Here is a 7,500-nt window from a genome sequence, read left to right as displayed (position 1 = left end):
CACCCACCGAATCAAGAAAGAGCTATCAATCTGTCAATCCTTCCGGTGTCCGGGCCTGGTGAGGTTTCCCGTGTTGAGTCAAATTAAGCCGCAGGCTCCACTCCTGGTGGTGCCCTTCCGTCAATTCCTTTAAGTTTCAGCTTTGCAACCATACTTCCCCCGGAACCCAAAAGCTTTGGTTTCCCGGAGGCTGCCCGCCGAGTCATCGGAGGAACTGCGGCGGATCGCTGGCTGGCATCGTTTATGGTTAGAACTAGGGCGGTATCTGATCGCCTTCGAACCTCTAACTTTCGTTCTTGATTAATGAAAACATACTTGGCAAATGCTTTCGCTTCTGTTCGTCTTGCGACGATCCAAGAATTTCACCTCTAACGTCGCAATACGAATGCCCCCGCCTGTCCCTATTAATCATTACCTCGGGTTCCGAAAACCAACAAAATAGAACCGAGGTCCTATTCCATTATTCCATGCACACAGTATTCAGGCGGGCTTGCCTGCTTTAAGCACTCTAATTTGTTCAAAGTAAACGTGCCGGCCCACCGAGACACTCACTCAAGAGCACCCTGGTAGGATTGCAACGGGGTCCGCCTCGGGACGCACGAGCACGCACGAGGCGCGTCGCACGCCTTCAGCTCGCCCCACCGGCAGGACGTCCCACGATACATGCCAGTTAAACACCGACGGGCGGTGAACCAACAGCGTGGGACACAAATCCAACTACGAGCTTTTTAACCGCAACAACTTTAATATACGCTATTGGAGCTGGAATTACCGCGGCTGCTGGCACCAGACTTGCCCTCCAATAGATACTCGTTAAAGGATTTAAAGTGTACTCATTCCGATTACGGGGCCTCGGATGAGTCCCGTATCGTTATTTTTCGTCACTACCTCCCCGTGCCGGGAGTGGGTAATTTGCGCGCCTGCTGCCTTCCTTGGATGTGGTAGCCGTTTCTCAGGCTCCCTCTCCGGAATCGAACCCTGATTCCCCGTTACCCGTTACAACCATGGTAGGCGCAGAACCTACCATCGACAGTTGATAAGGCAGACATTTGAAAGATGCGTCGCCGGTACGAGGACCGTGCGATCAGCCCAAAGTTATTCAGAGTCACCAAGGCAAACGGACCGGACGAGCCGACCGATTGGTTTTGATCTAATAAAAGCGTCCCTTCCATCTCTGGTCGGGACTCTGTTTGCATGTATTAGCTCTAGAATTACCACAGTTATCCAAGTAACGTGGGTACGATCTAAGGAACCATAACTGATTTAATGAGCCATTCGCGGTTTCACCTTAATGCGGCTTGTACTGAGACATGCATGGCTTAATCTTTGAGACAAGCATATGACTACTGGCAGGATCAACCAGGGAGCTGCGTCAACTAGAGCTGAGCAGCCGGCCGCCCGGGAGTGTGTCCCGGGGGCCCGCGCGAACACGCAAGCGTCCGCTCAATTATTCTGCAAACAGGAGGAGGCTGAGCTCCCCTGCACGATACACCTCGAAACCCTCTCAGGTCCCGGCGGCGCGCAGCGCCGTCCTAAGTACTTGGTCGGGTTCGAGAGAGGCGCAATCGCCCGGAGTTTGGCGAGTAGACGCTTTAGGTGCGACCACCCGTGCTCCCAACTGAGCTTGCCGCTGCCGACAGAGGCCCGGGAGCGTGCTGTCGTGGCATTGCCGGCGGGAGACAACACGCGCCACCTACGGTGGCCGGCAGCTCCAACGCCAGCGCCACAGAAGGACAAAAGCCCCACTTGGGTGCCGAAGCGAACTCTCCCAGCACAGCGCACGCGCCAACACGTCCGCACAGCTGCGATACAAACCACCTGCGAGAACCGCAGAGGCGACCGAGCAGCAGACGGCGTCGCGGCGCCGAGCGCCGGGCGGCGGCGCATCCTCAGCGCACACAGTCCTCAATCGGACCAGCACACTGCAGATGTCCACCGCGCTTCGCACCGGGCCCGCGAGGACCTACTTTGGCCGCACGGCGCCGCGTGCAGGGTGCGCCGGCGCGCAGCTGCGCCGCCTGCCGCCTCCGTCGGCCGGCGCGCCTGCCACTGGCCGCCCCCACCAGCCGGCTGTAGCGCGTGCGCCCACGCACCGCGCGGCCAGCACGCCGGGAGGCCCCCCCTCACCGGCCGGGGACGGTCCCACCCAGCCACCGCCGCGTATCGCTTCACACCCACATGCCATTCACGTTCGTGGGCATGGTGGGTATCGCTGAAACAACCGGTTGGTAGCTCAACCGATCGTCGCCATCACTGATTCACCTCTAGCGAGAACAACCGCACCACAACGGTTTACCAGTTGTTCATTTGCGTAACGTCACCAGCAAACGTAGACGTCCATCGCCATTTGCAAATTCAACGATTGTTGCATGCCTGTGTCAGGTGTCACGACACACTATGTCTGCCCACATACACGCAACAACATGTGCACGCTTCGCGAACACGTGGAAGGTGGCCCCCGTACGTATGCGATGTCCATTGCGCGAACGACTGTCAACCGGCCTCTGTCGCATGTCGCAGATGTGGAACGCAGTGCACCATGCTGTCACGGTGTGTGAGAAGAGACGACTACGTCTGACAACACGCGCCACTACATCAACAGACGGCTCATGCTGATCGCCATCCAGGGCATACCACACTGCAATCCGGCTCTTATAGGGAGACGACACATAGCTGAGTGCACAACAGTTGGACCGCATGGTTCGCCGTTGTTGGCGCAGTCGTTGTACGGTCACATGTACCACGATGTATCATTCAGTACATGAGGACCAATGTGCAGTACAGTGTGTGATTTGGACGTACAACATCAGCGGACAGTTGACACAGGCCGTACCACAGCGTAGGCTAAGTGCTTCGCCATGCGAATGCCAATGAACAACTGCGAAGGGCATTGAGCATGTACGTCCTGCTGCCATCCACATTACAGTGTATCGCTGCAAGGTGTTTAACATGAAGCGATACACTGGGGACCAGGCAGTGCGAGTAGCAAACTATATTGCGGGGGTTGCAGTTAGGCAACACTACACTAATTTAACGCGTCGTATGACAATTACAGAGCGGGTTAAGGCCCAACGTGTGTTGGGTTAAGGCCCAACGTGTGTTGGGTTAAGGCCCAACGTGTGTTGGGTTAAGGCCCAACGTGTGTTGGGTTAAGGCCCAACGTGTGTTGGGTTAAGGCCCAACGTGTGTTGGGTTAAGGCCCAACGTGTGTTGGGTTAAGGCCCAACGTGTGTTGGGTTAAGGCCCAACGTGTGTTGGGTTAAGGCCCAACGTGTGTTGGGTTAAGGCCCAACGTGTGTTGGGTTAAGGCCCAACGTGTGTTGGGTTAAGGCCCAACGTGTGTTGGGTTAAGGCCCAACGTGTGTTGGGTTAAGGCCCAACGTGGGTTGGGTTAAGGCGCAACGTGGGTTGGGTTAAGGCCCAACGTGGGTTGGGTTAAGGCGCAACGTGGGTTGGGTTAAGGCGCAACGTGGGTTGGGTTAAGGCGCAACGTGGGTTAGGTTAAGGCGCAACGTGGGTTAGGTTAAGGCGCAACGTAGGTTAGGTTAAGGCGCAATATAGGTTAGGTTAAGGCGCAATATAGGTTAGGTTAAGGCGCAATATAGGTTAGGTTAAGGCGCAATATAGGTTAGGTTAAGGCGCAATATAGGTTAGGTTAAGGCGCAATATAGGTTAGGTTAAGGCGCAACGTAGGTTAGGTTAAGGCGCAACATAGGTTAGGTTAAGGCGCAACATAGGTTAGGTTAAGGCGCAACATGGGTTAGGTTAAGGCGCAATATAGGTTAGGTTAAGGCACAATATGGGTTAGGTTAAGGCACAATATGGGTTAGGTTAAGGCACAATATGGGTTAGGTTAAGGCACAATATGGGTTAGGTTAAGGCACAATATGGGTTAGGTTAAGGCACAATATGGGTTAGGTTAAGGCACAATATGGGTTAGGTTAAGGCACAATATGGGTTAGGTTAAGGCACAATATGGGTTAGGTTAAGGCACAATATGGGTTAGGTTAAGGCACAATATGGGTTAGGTTAAGGCACAATATGGGTTAGGTTAAGGCACAATATGGGTTAGGTTAAGGCACAATATGGGTTAGGTTAAGGCACAATATGGGTTAGGTTAAGGCACAATATGGGTTAGGTTAAGGCACAATATGGGTTAGGTTAAGGCACAATATGGGTTAGGTTAAGGCACAATATGGGTTAGGTTAAGGCACAATATGGGTTAGGTTAAGGCACAATATGGGTTAGGTTAAGGCACAATATGGGTTAGGTTAAGGCACAATATGGGTTAGGTTAAGGCACAATATGGGTTAGGTTAAGGCACAATATGGGTTAGGTTAAGGCACAATATGGGTTAGGTTAAGGCACAATATGGGTTAGGTTAAGGCACAATATGGGTTAGGTTAAGGCACAATATGGGTTAGGTTAAGGCACAATGTGGGTTAGGTTAAGGCACAATGTGGGTTAGGTTAAGGCACAACGTGGGTTAGGTTAAGGCACAACGTGGGTTAGGTTAAGGCACAACGTGGGTTAGGTTAAGGCACAACGTGGGTTAGGTTAAGGCACAACGTGGGTTAGGTTAAGGCACAACGTGGGTTAGGTTAAGGCACAACGTGGGTTAGGTTAAGGCACAACGTGGGTTAGGTTAAGGCACAATACGGGTTAGGTTAAGGCACAATACGGGTTAGGTTAAGGCACAATACGGGTTAGGTTAAGGCACAATACGGGTTAGGTTAAGGCACAATACGGGTTAGGTTAAGGCACAATACGGGTTAGGTTAAGGCACAATACGGGTTAGGTTAAGGCACAATACGGGTTAGGTTAAGGCACAATACGGGTTAGGTTAAGGCACAATACGGGTTAGGTTAAGGCACAATACGGGTTAGGTTAAGGCACAATACGGGTTAGGTTAAGGCACAATACGGGTTAGGTTAAGGTACAATACGGGTTAGGTTAAGGCACAATACGGGTTAGGTTAAGGCACAATACGGGTTAGGTTAAGGCACAATATGGGTTAGGTTAAGGCACAATATGGGTTAGGTTAAGGCACAGTATGGGTTAGGTTAAGGCACAATATGGGTTAGGTTAAGGCACAATATGGGTTAGGTTAAGGCACAATATGGGTTAGGTTAAGGCACAATATGGGTTAGGTTAAGGCACAATATGGGTTAGGTTAAGGCACAATATGGGTTAGGTTAAGGCACAATATGGGTTAGGTTAAGGCACAATATGGGTTAGGTTAAGGCACAATATGGGTTAGGTTAAGGCACAATATGGGTTAGGTTAAGGCACAATATGGGTTAGGTTAAGGCACAACGTGGGTTAGGTTAAGGCACAACGTGGGTTAGGTTAAGGCACAACGTGGGTTAGGTTAAGGCACAACGTGGGTTAGGTTAAGGCACGACGTGGGTTAGGTTAAGGCACAACGTGGGTTAGGTTAAGGCACAACGTGGGTTAGGTTAAGGCACAACGTGGGTTAGGTTAAGGCACAACGTGGGTTAGGTTAAGGCACAATACGGGTTAGGTTAAGGCACAATACGGGTTAGGTTAAGGCACAATACGGGTTAGGTTAAGGCACAATACGGGTTAGGTTAAGGCACAATACGGGTTAGGTTAAGGCACAATACGGGTTAGGTTAAGGCACAATACGGGTTAGGTTAAGGCACAATACGGGTTAGGTTAAGGCACAATACGGGTTAGGTTAAGGCACAATACGGGTTAGGTTAAGGCACAACGTGGGTTAGGTTAAGGCACAACGTGGGTTAGGTTAAGGCACAACGTGGGTTAGGTTAAGGCACAACGTGGGTTAGGTTAAGGCACAACGTGGGTTAGGTTAAGGCACAACGTGGGTTAGGTTAAGGCACAATACGGGTTAGGTTAAGGCACAATACGGGTTAGGTTAAGGCACAATACGGGTTAGGTTAAGGCACAATACGGGTTAGGTTAAGGCACAATACGGGTTAGGTTAAGGGACAATACGGGTTAGGTTAAGGCACAATACGGGTTAGGTTAAGGCACAATACGGGTTAGGTTAAGGCACAATACGGGTTAGGTTAAGGTACACATTGTTGTAAGGAAAGGTGTTTTGGGGGGGGGGGGGCCGGTTTGTTGATTGTGATTATCGTAAGTAAATGACTGCGGCATCATCTGATTTGCCACGTCAGGGTGCACCTTTGGCTCATAACAGGCGGCGCTCTGATTCCATGCTTGTGGCAGACCTGTGTCTTTCATTCCTGCCATTGTTTGTGTGCTGTGACAGGAGGCAGTATTGTGATGTTGGGTGTACCCCTGTGTAGGACATGTGTGGGTGTTGGTGGCTTAGCTGAGCAATGGTGGTTGTCGGAAGGGTGGGATATTCTGTTTTGTGAGTGGACCTCCCGGTCTGGTTATGATAGTGTGGATAGTCTAATGTGGCGGAGAGGATGCACTGGGTGTTGTTCCATGCTGGTGCTTACATATTGTCTCTGTGCCTGTTACAGGCAGAGAGTAGTGCGTGATAAGAGTGTCTGGCTGACGTGTGGTTGTGATTGTGAGCAGAGTCTTTCAGCATGTATACGGACAGTTGTATACATTATCTGTATTTTGATGGCTCTATCTATTACTAATCAGCGCCGTGTATACGTTTCATCCGGTTCCAGTCGAAACTGTTGTATCTCTGTACATTAGTGACACGGCGAGGCCGCCATGTAGTTACTCGTCTCGGCAGCTTCCACCGGTGTATGGCAAATGATTATAAGGAATCAGTCTAGTCGTCAATACCGATAGTGTGACGTCACATGTCTGGGGTGGGGGACGCTGCGCCCTTCCGGTGGGTCATGGCCTAGAAAGACTCTTCCCACGCAGGGGGGCTTGGACTGTCATTGACTCTTCCGAGTAATATACTTGCCGTACGTTTTTGCGACTGCGAGTGCAACGCTCACCGGTACCGACATGGATGGAGCGCCTCCTAGCTGACCGCTGAGCATCTGCATTCGTACAGAGAGCAACGCGATCGCGTCTGTAGCTCGTAAGTGGTACAGCTCGCAGCTCATGTATAGGGACAGCGGGAATGTCGCATATTGGACATAACTCTTCATGAAACGCACGTTATAGGGGTGGATTGCACATTGCGCGTGCGAGCAAAGTCCGCCGTTCATCCGCTGGAGTTGCGGGTTGGGCGGTTGGGGTGGGGCACGAACGGGTGCAGGTGGAGTGATTGCCGGTCCACGACTTCGTGCGGCAGAGGCGCTGGCGTTGGGGTGCTGTTGTCGACAGAGGATGCAGGCTTTGTGGGTGGGGTCGAAAGAAGGGCACTGTGGGCCCATGGCTGTCTTAGTCGGCTTGGCGTCTCATAGATGACGGTATCGTCGTTGCAGGAGGTCATGTTGCGGGAGACCTACAGATGGCGGTATGTTTTGCGGTGCGCTCGGCATGGCGGACGTAGTGTTGTCAGATTCGCATAGATGGAGGTATTGCATGTGGTTTCGCCGTATTTTCATAGATGGCGATACTGTTTTGCCG

The 7,500-nt window shown here is 51.8% G+C and overlaps 1 non-coding gene across 1 annotated transcript in view; it reads right to left on the bottom strand.

The window, feature by feature from the left end:
• The window catches only part of LOC124587060, a 1,910-nt gene extending 544 nt beyond the window's left edge, over window positions 1-1,366 (bottom strand). Inside the window, exon 1 of the ribosomal RNA XR_006975233.1 lies at window positions 1-1,366. This exon is cut by the window's left edge and continues 544 nt beyond it. This is a non-coding gene — a ribosomal RNA (small subunit ribosomal RNA).
• Between the last annotated feature and the right edge of the window lie 6,134 nt (window positions 1,367-7,500).

This window comes from Schistocerca americana, unplaced genomic scaffold (assembly GCF_021461395.2).
Source record: "Schistocerca americana isolate TAMUIC-IGC-003095 unplaced genomic scaffold, iqSchAmer2.1 HiC_scaffold_571, whole genome shotgun sequence".
In the NCBI taxonomy this organism is placed as follows: domain Eukaryota; kingdom Metazoa; phylum Arthropoda; class Insecta; order Orthoptera; family Acrididae; genus Schistocerca; species Schistocerca americana.
The sequence above is the reverse complement of the archived record's forward strand: the minus strand, read 5'-3'. Positions and strand labels throughout refer to the sequence as shown.